The sequence below is a fragment of the Ambystoma mexicanum genome, chromosome 4q (genome assembly GCF_040938575.1).
Source record: "Ambystoma mexicanum isolate Mex_15411 chromosome 4q, UKY_AmexF1_1, whole genome shotgun sequence".
Lineage (NCBI taxonomy): Eukaryota > Metazoa > Chordata > Amphibia > Caudata > Ambystomatidae > Ambystoma > Ambystoma mexicanum.
In genome coordinates, this window is record NC_090928.1 from 434499241 (window position 1) to 434520761 (window position 21521).

General features: G+C 35.2%; 4 non-coding genes across 4 annotated transcripts; all 4 read left to right on the forward strand.

The window, feature by feature from the left end:
- Positions 1-6142: 6142 nt before the first annotated feature.
- On the forward strand, positions 6143-6214 carry TRNAC-GCA (transfer RNA cysteine (anticodon GCA)). The gene has a single exon. It is a non-coding gene; the product is annotated as a tRNA-Cys (tRNA).
- A 4704-nt stretch (positions 6215-10918) lies between these two features.
- TRNAC-GCA (transfer RNA cysteine (anticodon GCA)) lies at positions 10919-10990 on the forward strand. The gene has a single exon. It is a non-coding gene; the product is annotated as a tRNA-Cys (tRNA).
- Positions 10991-15694: 4704 nt separating this feature from the next.
- TRNAC-GCA (transfer RNA cysteine (anticodon GCA)) lies at positions 15695-15766 on the forward strand. The gene has a single exon. It is a non-coding gene; the product is annotated as a tRNA-Cys (tRNA).
- Positions 15767-21428: 5662 nt separating this feature from the next.
- On the forward strand, positions 21429-21500 carry TRNAC-GCA (transfer RNA cysteine (anticodon GCA)). The gene has a single exon. It is a non-coding gene; the product is annotated as a tRNA-Cys (tRNA).
- Positions 21501-21521: the final 21 nt, after the last annotated feature.

The window sequence follows — 21521 nt, forward strand, 5'->3', positions numbered from 1 at the left end:
ATAGATCCTGTTAAAATGTTTTTCAACCCAATGCACTGTAAGAAACAATAAGATATATCATCATTTCATATACAAAAGAATGAACAATTGGGTTTAACTATGCTCTTAGCACAAAATCAACAAACTGCAGTAGAGAAGCAGTTACATTTTGCAGAATTTGTGCATTTGACAAAAGATTTTTTTTCCATGTTCCAAGATCTACATGTGATACGAAATCTATGAATTCTTGCAATGGAAACCTCACTGTATTTTACCAAGGCAGATAAAGGACATCCTTCGCACCCCATATATTTATAAGGAGGGTTTGTGGCTGAAAATGCTATGCTTTGATGGTGATTGCATGTTGCTTCCACTTTGTACATATTACTGAATAAATAACGGTGAACATTGCAGAAATGGGGGTATAGCTCACGGGTAGAGCATTTCACTGCAGATCAAAAGGTCCCTAGTTCAAATCTGGGTGCCCTGTTGTCCAACTGTTTTACCTGTAGAAATGTGTTTTTAATTAAATAAATTGAAGTAAACATTTACAATCTTAGCATTTTATGTAATGAGCAACACATTTCTACATTTGAAATACTCCTGATCATCACCTGAAACATAGGGTAAACACCATTAAGCTGTTTAGGATTTCTTCATATGATACAAGCTGTGTTTTACATTCACCCAAGTTCTACTGGTGATATGATCAGTTTGAAATAGTCCATTGGAAGCTCTTATGAATGTTATAAAACTGTGGTGGAAACCAATAATATGCCCTTAATGAAATGTATGAATTTGTACAGCTGACCAGAAGTGCACTGATGTCATTAGTCCTACAAGTTAAATACAGTCACCCACTCCACTCTATCACCTTTTTAAAAAAGACCAGTTTTCAGCATTCAAGGGTTTATGTCAGTGGTAGAGGGTAGGAGTGCAGTTCAAGAAGTCCCTGTTTCATAACCATATACCCTCTTCAATAGATCCTGTTAAAATGTTTTTCAACCCAATGCACTGTAAGAAACAAAAGGATATATCATCATTTCATATACAAAACAATGAACAATTGGGTTTAACTATGCTCTTAGCACAAAATCAACAAACTGCAGTAGAGAAGCAGTTACATTTTGCAGAATTTGTGCTTTTGACAAAAGATTTGTTTTCCATGTTCCAAGATCTACATGTGATACAAAATGTATGAATTCCTGCAATGGAAACCTCACTGTATTTTACCAAGGCAGATAAAGGACATCCTTCGCACCCCATATACTTATAAGGAGGGTTTGGTGGCTGAAAATGCATTGCTTTGATGGTGATTGCATGTTGCTTGCACTTTGTACATATTACTGAATTAATAAAAGTGGACTTTTCAGAACTGGGGATATAGCTCAGTGATAGAGCATTTGACTGCAGATCAAGAGGTCCCTAGTTCAAAACTGGGAGCCCCCCTTGTTCAACTGTTTTACCTGTAGAAATATTTTTTTAATTAAAGAAATTGAAGTAGACATTTACAATCTTAGCATTTTATGTAATGAGCAACACATTTCTACATTTGAAATACTCCTGATCATCACCTGAAACATAGGGTAAACACCATTAAGCTGTTTAGGATTTCTTCATATGATACAAGCTGTGTTTTACATTCACCCAAGTTCTACTGGTGATATGATCAGTTTGAAATAGTCCATTGGAAGCTCTTATGAATGTTATAAAACTGTGGTGGAAACCAATAATATGCCCTTAATGAAATGTATTAATTTGTACAGCTGACCAGAAGTGCACTGATGCCATTAGTTCTACAAGTTCCATAGAGTCACCCACTCTATCACCTTTTTAAAAAAGGGCAGTTTTCAACATTAAAGGGTTTATGTCAGTGGTAGAGCGTAGGAGTGTAGTTCAAGAAGTCCCTGTTTCATAACCATATACCCTCTTCAATAGATCCTGTTAAATGTTTTTCAACCCAATGCACTGTAAGAAACAATAATATATATAATCATTTCATATACAAAACAATGAACAATTGGGTTTAACTATGCTCTTAGCACAAAATCAACAAACTGCAGTAGAGAAGCAGTTACATTTTTCAGAATTTCTGCATTTGACAAAAAGATTTTTTTTCCATGTTCCAAGATCTACATGTGATACGAAATGTATGAATTCTTGCAATGGAAACCTTACTGTATTTTACCAAGGCAGATAAAGGACATCCTTCGCACCCCATATACTTATAAGGAGGGTTTGGTGGCTGAAAATGCATTGCTTTGATGGTGATTGCATGTTGCTTGCACTTTGTACATATTACTGAATTAATAAAGGTGAATTTTTCAGAACTGGGGGTATAGCTCAGTGGTAGAGCATTTGACTGCAGGTCAAGAGGTCCCTACTTCAAATCTGGGTACCCCCTTGTTCAACTGTTTTACCTGTAGAAATATTTTTTTAATTAAATAAATTGAAGAAAACATTTACAATCTTAGCATTTTAGGCAATGAGCAACACATTTCTACATTAGAAATACTCCTGATCATCTCCTGAAACATAGGGTAAACACCATGAGACTGTTTAGGTTTTCTTCATATGATACAAGCTGTGTTTTACATTCACCCAAGTTCTACTGGTGATATTATCAGTTTGAAATAGTCCATTGGAAGCTCATATGAATGTTATAAAACTGTGGTGGAAACCAATAATATGCCATTAATGAAATGTATTAATTTGTACAGCTGACCAGAAGTGCACTGATGTCATGAGTTCTACAAGTTCCATACAGTCACCCACTCTATCACCTTTTTAAGAAAGGGCAGTTTTCAGCATTCAAGGGTTTAACTCAGTGGTAGAGGGTAGGAATGCAGTTCAAGAAGTCCCTGTTTCATAACCATATACCCTCTTCAATAGATCCTGTTAAATGTTTTTCAACCCAATGCACTGTAAGAAACAATAGAAACAATAAGATATATCATCATTTCATATAAAAAAGAATGAACAATTGGGTTTAACTATGCTCTTAGCACAAAATCAATAAACTGCAGTAGAGAAGCAGTTGCATTTTGCAGAATTTGTGCATTTGACAAAAGATTTTTTTTCCATGTTCCAAGATCTACATGTGATACGAAATGTATGAATTCTTGCAATGGAAACCTCACTGTATTTTACCAAGGCACATAAAGGACATCCTTCGCACCCCATATACTTATAAGGAGGGTTTGGTGGCTGAAAATGCTTTGCTTTGATGGTGATTGCATGTTGCTTCCACTTTGTACATATTACTGAATAAATAAAGGTGAACATTTCAGAAATGGGGGTATAGCTCCGGAGTAGAGCATTTCACTGCAGATCAAAAGGTCACTAGTTCAAATCTGGGTGCCCCCTTGTCCAACTGTTTTACCTGTAGAAATATGTCTTTAATTAAATAAATTGAAGTAAACATTTACAATCTTAGCATTTTATGTAATGAGCAACACATTTCTACATTTGAAATACTCCTGATCATCACCTGAAACATAGGGTAAACACCATTAAGCTGTTTAGGATTTCTTCATATGATACAAGCTGTGTTTTACATTCACCCAAGTTCTACTGGTGATATGATCAGTTTGAAATAGTCCATTGGAAGCTCTTATGAATGTTATAAAACTGTGGTGGAAACCAATAATATGCCCTTAATGAAATGTATTAATTTGTACAGCTGACCAGAAGTGCACTGATGCCATTAGTTCTACAAGTACCATAGAGTCACCCAGTCTATCACCTTTTTAAAAAAGGGCAGTTTTCAACATTCAAGGGTTTATGTCAGTGGTAGAGCGTAGGAGTGTAGTTCAAGAATTCCCTGTTTCATAACCATATACCCTCTTCAATAGATCCTGTTAAATGTTTTTCAACCCAATGCACTGTAAGAAACAATAGAAACAATAAGATATATCATCATTTCATATACAAAAGAATGAACAATTGGGTTTAACTATGCTCTTAGCACAAAATCAACAAACTGCAGTAGAGAAGCAGTTACATTTTTCAGAATTTGTGCATTTGAAAAAAGATTTTTTTTCCATGTACCAAGATCTACATGTGATACGAAATGTATGAATTCTTGCAATGGAAACCTTACTGTATTTTACCAAGGCAGATAAAGGACATCCTTCGCACCCCATATACTTATAAGTAGGGTTTGGTGTCTGAAAATGCATTGCTTTGATGGTAATTGCATGTTGCTTGCACTTTGTACATATTACTGAATTAATAAAGGTGAACTTTTCAGACCTGGGGGTATAGCTCAGTGGTAGAGCATTCGACTTCAGATCAAGAGGTCCCTAGTTCAAATCTGGGTGCCCCCTTGTTCAACTGTTTTACCTGTAGAAATATGTTTTTAATTAAATAAATTGAAGTAAACATTTACAATCTTAGCATTTTATGTAATGAGCAACACATTTCTACATTTGAAATACTCCGGATCATCTCCTGAAACATTACGTAAACACCATGAAACTGTTTAGGATTTCTTCGTATGATACAAGCTGTGTTTTACATTCACCCAAGTTCTACTGGTGATATTATCAGTTTGAAATAGTCCATTGGAAGCTCATATGAATGTTATAAAACTGTGGTGGAAACCAATAATATGCCCTTAATGAAATGTATTAATTTGTACAGCTGACCAGAAGTGCACTGATGTCATTAGTTCTACAAGTTCCATACAGTCACCCACTCTATCACTTTTTTAAAAAAGGGCAGTTTTCAGCATTCAAGGGTTTATGTCAGTGGTAGAGCGTAGGAGTGCTTTGCAAGAAGTCCCTGTTTCATAACCATATACCCTCTTCAATAGATCCTGTTAAAATGTTTTTCAACCCAATGCACTCTAAGAAACAATAGGATATATCATCATTTCATATATAAAACAATGAACAATTGGGTTTAACTATGCTCTTAGCACAAAATCAACAAACTGCAGTAGAGAAGCAGTTGCATTTTGCAGAATTTGTGCATTTGACAAAAGATTTTTTTCCATGTTCCAAGATCTACATGTGATACGAAATGTATGAATTCTTGCAATGGAAACCTCACTGTATTTTACCAAGGCACATAAAGGACATCCTTCGCACCCCATATACTTATAAGGAGGGTTTGGTGGCTGAAAATGCTTTGCTTTGATGGCGATTGCATGTTGCTTCCACTTTGTACATATTACTGAATAAATAAAGGTGAACATTTCAGAAATGGGGGTATAGCTCCGGAGTAGAGCATTTCACTGCAGATCAAAAGGTCACTAGTTCAAATCTGGGTGCCCCCTTTGTCCAACTGTTTTACCTCTAGAAATATGTTTTTAATTAAATAAATTGAAGTAAACATTTACATTCTTAGCATTTTATGTAATGAGCAACACATTTCTACATTTGAAATACTCCGGATCATCTCCTGAAACATTAGGTAAACACCATGAAACTGTTTAGGATTTCTTCGTATGATACAAGCTGTGTTTTACATTCACCCAAGTTCTACTGGTGATATTATCAGTTTGAAATAGTCCATTGGAAGCTCATATGAATGTTATAAAACTGTGGTGGAAACCAATAATATGCCCTTAATGAAATGTATTAACTTGTACAGCTGACCAGAAGTGCACTGATGCCATTAGTTCTACACGTTCCTTAGAGTCACCCACTCTATCACCTTTTTAAAAAAGGGCAGTTTTCAACATTCAAGGGTTTATGTCAGTGGTAGAGCGTAGGAGTGTAGTTCAAGAAGTCCCTGTTTCATAACCATATACCCTCTTCAATAGATCCTGTTAAATGTTTTTCAACCCAATGCACTGTAAGAAACAATAAGATATATAATCATTTCATATACAAAACAATGAACAATTGGGTTTAACTATGCTCTTAGCACAAAATCAACAAACTGCAGTAGAGAAGCAGTTACATTTTTCAGAATTTGTGCATTTGACAAAAGATTTTTTTTCCATGTTCCAAGATCTACATGTGATACGAAATGTATGAATTCTTGCAATGGAAACCTTACTGTATTTTACCAAGGCAGATAAAGGACAACCTTCGCACCCCATATACTTATAAGGAGGGTTTGGTGGCTGAAAACGCATTGCTTTGATGGTGATTGCATGTTGCTTGAACTTTGTACATATTACTGAATTAATAAAGGTGAACTTTTCAGAACTGGGGGTATAGCTCAGTGGTAGAGCATTTGACTGCAGATCAAGAGGTCCCTAGTTCAAATCTGGGTGCACCCTTGTTCAACTGTTTTACCTGTAGAAATATTTTTTTAATTAAATAAATTGAAGAAAACATTTACAATCTTTGCATTTTATGTAATGAGCAACACATTTCTACATTAGAAATACTCCTGATCATCTCCTGAAACATAGGGTAAACACCATGAAACTGTTAAGGATTTCTTCGTATGATACAAGCTGTGTTTTACATTCACCCAAGTTCTACTGGTGATATTATCAGTTTGAAATAGTCCATTGGAAGCTCATATGAATGTTATAAAACTGTGGTGGAAACCAATAATATGCCCTTAATGAAATGTATTAATTTGTACAGCTGACCAGAAGTGCACTGATGTCATTCGTTCTACAAGTTCCATACAGTCACCCACTCTATCACCTTTTTAAAAAAGGGCAATTTTCAGCATTCAAGGGTTTAACTCAGTGGTAGAGCGTAGGAATCCAGTTCAAGAAGTCCCCGTTTCATAACCATATACCCTCTTCAATAGATCCTGTTAAAATGTTTTTCAACCCAATGCACTGTAAGAAACAATAGAAACAATAAGATATATCATCATTTCATATACAAAACAATGAACAATTGGGTTTAACTATGCTCTTAGCACAAAATCAATAAACTGCAGTAGAGAAGCAGTTGCATTTTGCAGAATTTGTGCATTTGACAAAAGATTTTTTTTCCATGTTCCAAGATCTACATGTGATACGAAATGTATGAATTCTTGCAATGGAAACCTCACTGTATTTTACCAAGGCACATAAAGGACATCCTTCGCACCCCATATACTTATAAGGAGGGTTTGGTGGCTGAAAATGCTTTGCTTTGATGGTGATTGCATGTTGCTTCCACTTTGTACATATTACTGAATAAATAAAGGTGAACATTTCAGAAATGGGGGTATAGCTCCGGAGTAGAGCATTTCACTGCAGATCAAAAGGTCACTAGTTCAAATCTGGGTGCCCCCTTGTCCAACTGTTTTACCTGTAGAAATATGTCTTTAATTAAATAAATTGAAGTAAACATTTACAATCTTAGCATTTTATGTAATGAGCAACACATTTCTACATTTGAAATACTCCTGATCATCACCTGAAACATAGGGTAAACACCATTAAGCTGTTTAGGATTTCTTCATATGATACAAGCTGTGTTTTACATTCACCCAAGTTCTACTGGTGATATGATCAGTTTGAAATAGTCCATTGGAAGCTCTTATGAATGTTATAAAACTGTGGTGGAAACCAATAATATGCCCTTAATGAAATGTATTAATTTGTACAGCTGACCAGAAGTGCACTGATGCCATTAGTTCTACAAGTACCATAGAGTCACCCAGTCTATCACCTTTTTAAAAAAGGGCAGTTTTCAACATTCAAGGGTTTATGTCAGTGGTAGAGCGTAGGAGTGTAGTTCAAGAATTCCCTGTTTCATAACCATATACCCTCTTCAATAGATCCTGTTAAATGTTTTTCAACCCAATGCACTGTAAGAAACAATAAGATATATAATCATTTCATATACAAAACAATGAACAATTGGGTTTAACTATGCTCTTAGCACAAAATCAACAAACTGCAGTAGAGAAGCAGTTACATTTTTCAGAATTTGTGCATTTGAAAAAAGATTTTTTTTCCATGTACCAAGATCTACATGTGATACGAAATGTATGAATTCTTGCAATGGAAACCTTACTGTATTTTACCAAGGCAGATAAAGGACATCCTTCGCACCCCATATACTTATAAGTAGGGTTTGGTGTCTGAAAATGCATTGCTTTGATGGTAATTGCATGTTGCTTGCACTTTGTACATATTACTGAATTAATAAAGGTGAACTTTTCAGAACTGGGGTTATAGCTCAGTGGTAGAGCATTCGACTTCAGATCAAGAGGTCCCTAGTTCAAATCTGGGTGCCCCCTTGTTCAACTGTTTCACCTGTAGAAATATTTTTTTAATTAAATAAATTGAAGAAAACATTTACAATCTTAGCATTTTATGTAATGAGCAACACATTTCTACATTAGAAATACTCTTGATCATCTCCTGAAACATAGGGTAAACACCATGAAACTGTTTAGGATTTCTTCATATGATACAAGCTATGTTTTACATTCACCCAAGTTCTACTGGTGATATGATCAGTTTGAAATAGTCCATTGGAAGCTCTTATGAATGTTATAAAACTGTGGTGGAAACCAATAATATGCCCTTAATGAAATGTATTAATTTGTACAGCTGACCAGAAGTGCACTGATGCCATTAGTTCTACAAGTACCATAGAGTCACCCAGTCTATCACCTTTTTAAAAAAGGGCAGTTTTCAACATTCAAGGGTTTATGTCAGTGGTAGAGCGTAGGAGTGTAGTTCAAGAATTCCCTGTTTCATAACCATATACCCTCTTCAATAGATCCTGTTAAATGTTTTTCAACCCAATGCACTTTAAGAAACAATAAGATATATAATCATTTCATATACAAAACAATGAACAATTGGGTTTAACTATGCTCTTAGCACAAAATCAACAAACTGCAGTAGAGAAGCAGTTACATTTTTCAGAATTTGTGCATTTGAAAAAATATTTTTTTTCCATCTACCAAGATCTACATGTGATACGAAATGTATGAATTCTTGCAATGGAAACCTTACTGTATTTTACCAAGGCAGATAAAGGACATCCTTCGCACCCCATATACTTATAAGTAGGGTTTGGTGTCTGAAAATGCATTGCTTTGATGGTAATTGCATGTTGCTTGCACTTTGTACATATTACTGAATTAATAAAGGTGAACTTTTCAGAACTGGGGGTATAGCTCAGTGGTAGAGCATTAGACTTCAGATCAAGAGGTCCCTAGTTCAAATCTGGGTGCCCCCTTGTTCAACTGTTTTACCTGTAGAAATATGTTTTTAATTAAATAAATTGAAGTAAACATTTACAATCTTAGCATTTTATGTAATGAGCAACACATTTCTACATTTGAAATACTCCGGATCATCTCCTGAAACATTAGGTAAACACCATGAAACTGTTTAGGATTTCTTCGTATGATACAAGCTGTGTTTTACATTCACCCAAGTTCTACTGGTGATATTATCAGTTTGAAATAGTCCATTGGAAGCTCATATGAATGTTATAAAACTGTGGTGGAAACCAATAATATGCCCTTAATGAAATGTATTAATTTGTACAGCTGACCAGAAGTGCACTGATGTCATTAGTTCTACAAGTTCCATACAGTCACCCACTCTATCACTTTTTTAAAAAAGGGCAGTTTTCAGCATTCAAGGGTTTATGTCAGTGGTAGAGTGTAGGAGTGCTTTGCAAGAAGTCCCTGTTTCATAACCATATACCCTCTTCAATAGATCCTGTTAAAATGTTTTTCAACCCAATGCACTCTAAGAAACAATAGGATATATCATCATTTCATATATAAAACAATGAACAATTGGGTTTAACTATGCTCTTAGCACAAAATCAACAAACTGCAGTAGAGAAGCAGTTGCATTTTGCAGAATTTGTGCATTTGACAAAAGATTTTTTTCCATGTTCCAAGATCTACATGTGATACGAAATGTATGAATTCTTGCAATGGAAACCTCACTGTATTTTACCAAGGCACATAAAGGACATCCTTCGCACCCCATATACTTATAAGGAGGGTTTGGTGGCTGAAAATGCTTTGCTTTGATGGCGATTGCATGTTGCTTCCACTTTGTACATATTACTGAATAAATAAAGGTGAACATTTCAGAAATGGGGGTATAGCTCCGGAGTAGAGCATTTCACTGCAGATCAAAAGGTCACTAGTTCAAATCTGGGTGCCCCCTTTGTCCAACTGTTTTACCTCTAGAAATATGTTTTTAATTAAATAAATTGAAGTAAACATTTACATTCTTAGCATTTTATGTAATGAGCAACACATTTCTACATTTGAAATACTCCGGATCATCTCCTGAAACATTAGTTAAACACCATGAAACTGTTTAGGATTTCTTCGTATGATACAAGCTGTGTTTTACATTCACCCAAGTTCTACTGGTGATATTATCAGTTTGAAATAGTCCATTGGAAGCTCATATGAATGTTATAAAACTGTGGTGGAAACCAATAATATGCCCTTAATGAAATGTATTAACTTGTACAGCTGACCAGAAGTGCACTGATGCCATTAGTTCTACACGTTCCCTAGAGTCACCCACTCTATCACCTTTTTAAAAAAGGGCAGTTTTCAACATTCAAGGGTTTATGTCAGTGGTAGAGCGTAGGAGTGTAGTTCAAGAAGTCCCTGTTTCATAACCATATACCCTCTTCAATAGATCCTGTTAAATGTTTTTCAACCCAATGCACTGTAAGAAACAATAAGATATATAATCATTTCATATACAAAACAATGAACAATTGGGTTTAACTATGCTCTTAGCACAAAATCAACAAACTGCAGTAGAGAAGCAGTTACATTTTTCAGAATTTGTGCATTTGACAAAAGATTTTTTTTCCATGTTCCAAGATCTACATGTGATACGAAATGTATGAATTCTTGCAATGGAAACCTTACTGTATTTTACCAAGGCAGATAAAGGACATCCTTCGCACCCCATATACTTATAAGGAGGGTTTGGTGGCTGAAAATGCATTGCTTTGATGGTGATTGCATGTTGCTTGAACTTTGTACATATTACTGAATTAATAAAGGTGAACTTTTCAGAACTGGGGGTATAGCTCAGTGGTAGAGCATTTGACTGCAGATCAAGAGGTCCCTAGTTCAAATCTGGGTGCACCCTTGTTCAACTGTTTTACCTGTAGAAATATTTTTTTAATTAAATAAATTGAAGAAAACATTTACAATCTTTGCATTTTATGTAATGAGCAACACATTTCTACATTAGAAATACTCCTGATCATCTCCTGAAACATAGGGTAAACACCATGAAACTGTTTAGGATTTCTTCGTATGATACAAGCTGTGTTTTACATTCACCCAAGTTCTACTGGTGATATTATCAGTTTGAAATAGTCCATTGGAAGCTCATATGAATGTTATAAAACTGTGGTGGAAACCAATAATATGCCCTTAATGAAATGTATTAATTTGTACAGCTGACCAGAAGTGCACTGATGTCATTCGTTCTACAAGTTCCATACAGTCACCCACTCTATCACCTTTTTAAAAAAGGGCAGTTTTCAGCATTCAAGGGTTTAACTCAGTGGTAGAGCGTAGGAATCCAGTTCAAGAAGTCCCCGTTTCATAACCATATACCCTCTTCAATAGATCCTGTTAAAATGTTTTTCAACCCAATGCACTGTAAGAAACAATAGAAACAATAAGATATATCATCATTTCATATACAAAAGAATGAACAATTGGGTTTAACTATGCTCTTAGCACAAAATCAATAAACTGCAGTAGAGAAGCAGTTGCATTTTGCAGAATTTGTGCATTTGACAAAAGATTTTTTTTCCATGTTCCAAGATCTACATGTGATACGAAATGTATGAATTCTTGCAATGGAAACCTCACTGTATTTTACCAAGGCACATAAAGGACATCCTTCGCACCCCATATACTTATAAGGAGGGTTTGGTGGCTGAAAATGCTTTGCTTTGATGGTGATTGCATGTTGCTTCCACTTTGTACATATTACTGAATAAATAAAGGTGAACATTTCAGAAATGGGGGTATAGCTCCGGAGTAGAGCATTTCACTGCAGATCAAAAGGTCACTAGTTCAAATCTGGGTGCCCCCTTGTCCAACTGTTTTACCTGTAGAAATATGTCTTTAATTAAATAAATTGAAGTAAACATTTACAATCTTAGCATTTTATGTAATGAGCAACACATTTCTACATTTGAAATACTCCTGATCATCACCTGAAACATAGGGTAAACACCATTAAGCTGTTTAGGATTTCTTCATATGATACAAGCTGTGTTTTACATTCACCCAAGTTCTACTGGTGATATGATCAGTTTGAAATAGTCCATTGGAAGCTCTTATGAATGTTATAAAACTGTGGTGGAAACCAATAATATGCCCTTAATGAAATGTATTAATTTGTACAGCTGACCAGAAGTGCACTGATGCCATTAGTTCTACAAGTACCATAGAGTCACCCAGTCTATCACCTTTTTAAAAAAGGCCAGTTTTCAACATTCAAGGGTTTATGTCAGTGGTAGAGCGTAGGAGTGTAGTTCAAGAATTCCCTGTTTCATAACCATATACCCTCTTCAATAGATCCTGTTAAATGTTTTTCAACCCAATGCACTGTAAGAAACAATAAGATATATAATCATTTCATATACAAAACAATGAACAATTGGGTTTAACTATGCTCTTAGCACAAAATCAACAAACTGCAGTAGAGAAGCAGTTACATTTTTCAGAATTTGTGCATTTGAAAAAAGATTTTTTTTCCATGTACCAAGATCTACATGTGATACGAAATGTATGAATTCTTGCAATGGAAACCTTACTGTATTTTACCAAGGCAGATAAAGGACATCCTTCGCACCCCATATACTTATAAGTAGGGTTTGGTGTCTGAAAATGCATTGCTTTGATGGTAATTGCATGTTGCTTGCACTTTGTACATATTACTGAATTAATAAAGGTGAACTTTTCAGAACTGGGGTTATAGCTCAGTGGTAGAGCATTCGACTTCAGATCAAGAGGTCCCTAGTTCAAATCTGGGTGCCCCCTTGTTCAACTGTTTCACCTGTAGAAATATTTTTTTAATTAAATAAATTGAAGAAAACATTTACAATCTTAGCATTTTATGTAATGAGCAACACATTTCTACATTAGAAATACTCTTGATCATCTCCTGAAACATAGGGTAAACACCATGAAACTGTTTAGGATTTCTTCATATGATACAAGCTATGTTTTACATTCACCCAAGTTCTACTGGTGATATGATCAGTTTGAAATAGTCCATTGGAAGCTCTTATGAATGTTATAAAACTGTGGTGGAAACCAATAATATGCCCTTAATGAAATGTATTAATTTGTACAGCTGACCAGAAGTGCACTGATGCCATTAGTTCTACAAGTACCATAGAGTCACCCAGTCTATCACCTTTTTAAAAAAGGGCAGTTTTCAACATTCAAGGGTTTATGTCAGTGGTAGAGCGTAGGAGTGTAGTTCAAGAATTCCCTGTTTCATAACCATATACCCTCTTCAATAGATCCTGTTAAATGTTTTTCAACCCAATGCACTTTAAGAAACAATAAGATATATAATCATTTCATATACAAAACAATGAACAATTGGGTTTAACTATGCTCTTAGCACAAAATCAACAAACTGCAGTAGAGAAGCAGTTACATTTTTCAGAATTTGTGCATTTGAAAAAATATTTTTTTTCCATCTACCAAGATCTACATGTGATACGAAATGTATGAATTCTTGCAATGGAAACCTTACTGTATTTTACCAAGGCAGATAAAGGACATCCTTCGCACCCCATATACTTATAAGTAGGGTTTGGTGTCTGAAAATGCATTGCTTTGATGGTAATTGCATGTTGCTTGCACTTTGTACATATTACTGAATTAATAAAGGTGAACTTTTCAGAACTGGGGGTATAGCTCAGTGGTAGAGCATTAGACTTCAGATCAAGAGGTCCCTAGTTCAAATCTGGGTGCCCCCTTGTTCAACTGTTTTACCTGTAGAAATATGTTTTTAATTAAATAAATTGAAGTAAACATTTACAATCTTAGCATTTTATGTAATGAGCAACACATTTCTACATTTGAAATACTCCGGATCATCTCCTGAAACATTAGGTAAACACCATGAAACTGTTTAGGATTTCTTCGTATGATACAAGCTGTGTTTTACATTCACCCAAGTTCTACTGGTGATATTATCAGTTTGAAATAGTCCATTGGAAGCTCATATGAATGTTATAAAACTGTGGTGGAAACCAATAATATGCCCTTAATGAAATGTATTAATTTGTACAGCTGACCAGAAGTGCACTGATGTCATTAGTTCTACAAGTTCCATACAGTCACCCACTCTATCACTTTTTTAAAAAAGGGCAGTTTTCAGCATTCAAGGGTTTATGTCAGTGGTAGAGCGTAGGAGTGCTTTGCAAGAAGTCCCTGTTTCATAACCATATACCCTCTTCAATAGATCCTGTTAAAATGTTTTTCAACCCAATGCACTCTAAGAAACAATAGGATATATCATCATTTCATATATAAAACAATGAACAATTGGGTTTAACTATGCTCTTAGCACAAAATCAACAAACTGCAGTAGAGAAGCAGTTGCATTTTGCAGAATTTGTGCATTTGACAAAAGATTTTTTTCCATGTTCCAAGATCTACATGTGATACGAAATGTATGAATTTTTGCAATGGAAACCTCACTGTATTTTACCAAGGCACATAAAGGACATCCTTCGCACCCCATATACTTATAAGGAGGGTTTGGTGGCTGAAAATGCTTTGCTTTGATGGCGATTGCATGTTGCTTCCACTTTGTACATATTACTGAATAAATAAAGGTGAACATTTCAGAAATGGGGGTATAGCTCCGGAGTAGAGCATTTCACTGCAGATCAAAAGGTCACTAGTTCAAATCTGGGTGCCCCCTTTGTCCAACTGTCTTACCTCTAGAAATATGTTTTTAATTAAATAAATTGAAGTAAACATTTACATTCTTAGCATTTTATGTAATGAGCAACACATTTCTACATTTGAAATACTCCGGATCATCTCCTGAAACATTAGGTAAACACCATGAAACTGTTTAGGATTTCTTCGTATGATACAAGCTGTGTTTTACATTCACCCAAGTTCTACTGGTGATATTATCAGTTTGAAATAGTCCATTGGAAGCTCATATGAATGTTATAAAACTGTGGTGGAAACCAATAATATGCCCTTAATGAAATGTATTAACTTGTACAGCTGACCAGAAGTGCACTGATGCCATTAGTTCTACACGTTCCCTAGAGTCACCCACTCTATCACCTTTTTAAAAAAGGGCAGTTTTCAACATTCAAGGGTTTATGTCAGTGGTAGAGCGTAGGAGTGTAGTTCAAGAAGTCCCTGTTTCATAACCATATACCCTCTTCGATAGATCCTGTTAAATGTTTTTCAACCCAATGCACTGTAAGAAACAATAAGATATATAATCATTTCATATACAAAACAATGAACAATTGGGTTTAACTATGCTCTTAGCACAAAATCAACAAACTGCAGTAGAGAAGCAGTTACATTTTTCAGAATTTGTGCATTTGACAAAAGATTTTTTTTCCATGTTCCAAGATCTACATGTGATACGAAATGTATGAATTCTTGCAATGGAAACCTTACTGTATTTTACCAAGGCAGATAAAGGACATCCTTCGCACCCCATATACTTATAAGGAGGGTTTGGTGGCTGAAAATGCATTGCTTTGATGGTGATTGCATGTTGCTTGAACTTTGTACATATTACTGAATTAATAAAGGTGAACTTTTCAGAACTGGGGGTATAGCTCAGTGGTAGAGCATTTGACTGCAGATCAAGAGGTCCCTAGTTCAAATCTGGGTGCACCCTTGTTCAACTGTTTTACCTGTAGAAATATTTTTTTAATTAAATAAATTGAAGAAAACATTTACAATCTTTGCATTTTATGTAATGAGCAACACATTTCTACATTAGAAATACTCCTGATCATCTCCTGAAACATAGGGTAAACACCATGAAACTGTTTAGGATTTCTTCGTATGATACAAGCTGTGTTTTACATTCACCCAAGTTCTACTGGTGATATTATCAGTTTGAAATAGTCCATTGGAAGCTCATATGAATGTTATAAAACTGTGGTGGAAACCAATAATATGCCCTTAATGAAATGTATTAATTTGTACAGCTGACCAGAAGTGCACTGATGTCATTCGTTCTACAAGTTCCATACAGTCACCCACTCTATCACCTTTTTAAAAAAGGGCAGTTTTCAGCATTCAAGGGTTTAACTCAGTGGTAGAGCGTAGGAATCCAGTTCAAGAAGTCCCCGTTTCATAACCATATACCCTCTTCAATAGATCCTGTTAAAATGTTTTTCAACCCAATGCACTGTAAGAAACAATAGAAACAATAAGATATATCATCATTTCATATACAAAAGAATGAACAATTGGGTTTAACTATGCTCTTAGCACAAAATCAATAAACTGCAGTAGAGAAGCAGTTGCATTTTGCAGAATTTGTGCATTTGACAAAAGATTTTTTTTCCATGTTCCAAGATCTACATGTGATACGAAATGTATGAATTCTTGCAATGGAAACCTCACTGTATTTTACCAAGGCACATAAAGGACATCCTTCGCACCCCATATACTTATAAGGAGGGTTTGGTGGCTGAAAATGCTTTGCTTTGATGGTGATTGCATGTTGCTTCCACTTTGTACATATTACTGAATAAATAAAGGTGAACATTTCAGAAATGGGGGTATAGCTCCGGAGTAGAGCATTTCACTGCAGATCAAAAGGTCACTAGTTCAAATCTGGGTGCCCCCTTGTCCAACTGTTTTACCTGTAGAAATATGTCTTTAATTAAATAAATTGAAGTAAACATTTACAATCTTAGCATTTTATGTAATGAGCAACACATTTCTACATTAGAAATACTCTTGATCATCTCCTGAAACATAGGGTAAACACCATGAAACTGTTTAGGATTTCTTCATATGATACAAGCTGTGTTTTACATTCACCCAAGTTCTACTGGTGATATTATCAGTTTGAAATAGTCCATTGGAAGCTCATATGAATGTTATAAAACTGTGGTGGAAACCAATAATATGCCCTTAATGAAATGTATTAATTTGTACAGCTGACCAGAAGTGCACTGATGTCATTAGTTCTACACGTTCCATACAGTCACCCACTTTATCACCTTTTTAAAAAAAGGCAGTTTTCAGCATTCAAGGGTTTAACTCAGTGGTAGAGCGTAGGAATGCAGTTCAAGAAGTCCCTGTTTCATAACCATATACCCTCTTCAATAGATACTGTTAAAATGTTTTTCAACCCAATGCACTGTAAGAAACAATAAGATATATCACCATTTCATATACAAAAGAATGAACAATTGGGTTTAACTATGCTCTTAGCACAAATTCAACAAACTGCAGTAGAGAAGCAATTACATTTTGCAGAATTTGAGCATTTGACAAAAGATTTTTTTTCCATGTTCCAAGATCTACATGTGATACGAAATGTATGAATTCTTGCAATGGAAACCTCACTGTATTTTACCAAGGCAGATAAAGGACATCCTTCGCACCCCATATACTTATAAGGAGGGTTTGGTGGCTGAAAATGCTTTGCTTTGATGGTGATTGCATGTTGCTTCCACTTTGTACATATTACTGAATAAATAAAGGTGAACATTGCAGAAATGGGGGTATAGCTAAGGGGTAGAGCATTTTACTGCAGATCAAAAGGTCCCTAGTTCAAATCTGGGTGCCCCCTTGTCCAACTGTTTTACCTGTAGAAATATGTTTTTAATTAAATAAATTGAAGTAGACATTTACAATCTTAGCATTTTATGTAATGAGCAACACATTTCTACATTTGAAATACTCCGGATCATCTCCTGAAACATTAGGTAAACACCATGAAACTGTTTAGGATTTCTTCTTATGATACAAGCTGTGTTTTACATTCATCCAAGTTCTACTGGTGATATTATCAGTTTGAAATAGTCCATTGGAAGCTCATATGAATGTTATAAAACTGTGGTGGAAACCAATAATATGCCCTTAATGAAATGTATTAATTTGTACAGCTGACCAGAAGTGCACTGATTTCATTAGTTCTACAAGTTCCATACAGTCAACCACTCTATCACCTTTTTAGAAAAGGGCAGTTTTCAGCATTCAAGGGTTTAACTCAGTGGTAGGGCGTAGGAATGCAGATCAAGAAGTCCCTGTTTCATAACCATATACCCTCTTCAATAGATCCTGTTAAAATGTTTTTCAACCCAATGCACTGTAAGAAACAATAAGATATATCATCATTTCATATACAAAAGAATGAACAATTGGGTTTAACTATGCTCTTAGCACAAAATCAACAAACTGCAGTAGAGAAGCAGTTGCATTTTGCAGAATTTGTGCATTTGACAAAAGATTTTTTATCCATGTTCCAAGATCTACATGTGATACGAAATGTATGAATTCTTGCAATGGAAACCTTACTGTATTTTACCAAGGCAGATAAAGGACATCCTTCGCACCCCATATACTTATAAGTAGGGTTTGGTGTCTGAAAATGCATTGCTTTGATGGTAATTGCATGTTGCTTGCACTTTGTACATATTACTGAATTAATAAAGGTGAACTTTTCAGAACTGGGGGTATAGCTCAGTGGTAGAGCATTCGACTTCAGATCAAGAGGTCCCTAGTTCAAATCTGGGTGCCCCCTTGTTCAACTGTTTCACCTGTAGAAATATTTTTTTAATTAAATAAATTGAAGAAAACATTTACAATCTTAGCATTTTATGTAATGAGCAACACATTTCTACATTAGAAATACTCTTGATCATCTCCTGAAACATAGGGTAAACACCATGAAACTGTTTAGGATTTCTTCATATGATACAAGCTGTGTTTTACATTCACCCAAGTTCTACTGGTGATATTATCAATTTGAAATAGTCCATTGGAAGCTCATATGAATGTTATAAAACTGTGGTGGAAACCAATAATATGCCCTTAATGAAATGTATTAATTTGTACAGCTGACCAGAAGTGCACTGATGTCATTAGTTCTACAAGTTCCATACAGTCACCCACTCTATAACCTTTTTTAAAAAGGGCAGTTTTCAGCATTCAATGGTTTAACTCAGTGGTAGAGCGTAGGAATGCAGTTCAAGAAGTGCCTGTTTCATAACCACATACCCTCTTCAATAGATCCTGTTCAAATGTTTTTCAACCCAATACACTGTAAGAAACAATAAGATATATCATCATTTCATATACAAAAGAATGAACAATTGGGTTTAACTATGCTCTTAGCACAAAATCAACAAACTGCAGTAGAGAAGCAGTTACATTTTGCAGAATTTGTGCATTTGACAAAAGATTTTTTTTCCATGTTCCAAGATCTACATGTGATACGAAATGTATGAATTCTTGCAATGGAAACCTCACTGTATTTTACCAAGGCAGATAAAGGACATCCTTCGCACCCCATATACTTATAAGGAGGGTTTGGTGGCTGAAAATGCATTGCTTTGATGTTGATTGCATGTTGCTTCCACTTTGTACATATTACTGAATAAATAAAGGTGAACATTTCAGAAATGGGGGTATAGCTCAGGGGTAGAGCATTTCACTGCCGATCAAAAGGTCCCTAGTTCAAATCTGGGTGCCCCCTTGTCCAACTGTTTTACCTGTAGAAATATGTTTTTAATTAAATAAATTGAAGTAAACATTTACAATCTTAGCATTTTATGTAATGAGAAACACATTTCTACATTTGGAATACTCCTGATCATCACCTGAAACATAGGGTAAACACCATTAAGCTGTTTAGGATTTCTTCGTATGATACAAGCTGTGTTTTACATTCACCCAAGTTCTACTGGTGATATTATCAGTTTGAAATAGTCCATTGGAAGCTCTTATGAATGTTATAAAACTGTGGTGGAAACCAATAATATGCCCTTAATGAAATGTATTAATTTGTACAGCTGACCAGAAGTGCACTGATGTCATTAGTTCTACACGTTCCATACAGTCACCCACTTTATCACCTTTTTAAAAAAAGGCAGTTTTCAGCATTCAAGGGTTTAACTCAGTGGTAGAGCGTAGGAATGCAGTTCAAGAAGTCCCTGTTTCATAACCATATACCCTCTTCAATAGATACTGTTAAAATGTTTTTCAACCCAATGCACTGTAAGAAACAATAAGATATATCATCATTTCATATACAAAAGAATGAACAATTGGGTTTAACTATGCTCTTAGCACAAAATCAACAAACTGCAGTAGAGAAGCAATTACATTTTGCAGAATTTGAGCATTTGACAAAAGATTTTTTTTCCATGTTCCAAGATCTACATGTGATACGAAATGTATGAATTCTTGCAATGGAAACCTCACTGTATTTTACCAAGGCAGATAAAGGACATCCTTCGCACCCCATATACTTATAAGGAGGGTTTGGTGGCTGAAAATGCTTTGCTTTGATGGTGATTGCATGTTGCTTCCACTTTGTACATATTACTGAATAAATAAAGGTGAACATTGCAGAAATGGGGGTATAGCTAAGGGGTAGAGCATTTTACTGCAGATCAAAAGGTCCCTAGTTCAAATCTGGGTGCCCCCTTGTCCAACTGTTTTACCTGTTGAAATGTGTTTTTAATTAAATAAAGTGAAGTAAACATTTACAATCTTAGCATTTTATGTAATGAGCAACACATTTCTACATTTGAAATACTCCTGATCATCACCTGAAACATAGGGTAAACACCATTAAGCTGTTTAGGATTTCTTCATATGATACAAGCTGTGTTTTACATTCACCCAAGTTCTACTGGTGATATGATCAGTTTGAAAAAGTCCATTGGAAGCTCTTATGAATGTTATAAAACTGTGGTGGAAACCAATAATATGCCCTTAATGAAATGTATTAATTTGTACAGCTGACCAGAAGTGCACTGATGTCATTAGTTCTACAAGTTCCATAGAGTCACCCACTCTATCACCTTTTTTTAAAAAGGGCAGTTTTCAACATTCAAGGGTTTATGTCAGTGGTAGAGCATATGAGTGTAGTTCAAGAGGTCCCTGTTTCATAACTATATACCCTCTTCAATAGATCCTGTTAAAATGTTTTTCAACCCAATGCACTGTAAGAAACAATAGGATATATCATCATTTCATATACAAAACAATGAACAATTGGGTTTAACTGTGCTTTTAGCACAAAATCAACAAACTGCAGTAGAGAAGCAGTTACATTTTGCAGAATTTGTGCATTTGGCAAAATATTTTTTTTCCATGTTCCAAGATCTACATGTGATACGTAATGTATGAATTCCTGCAATGGAAACCTCACTGTATTTTACCAAGGCAGATAAAGGACATCCTTCGCAGCTCATATACTTATAAGGAGGGTTTGGTGGCTGAAAATGCATTGCTTTGATGGTGATTGCATGTTGCTTGCACTTTGTACATATTACTGAATTAATAAAGGGGAACTTTTCAGAACTGGGGGTATAGCTCAGTGTTAGAGCATTTGACTGCAGATCAAGAGGTCCCTAGTTCAAATCTGGGTGCCCCCTTGTTCAACTGTTTTACCTGTA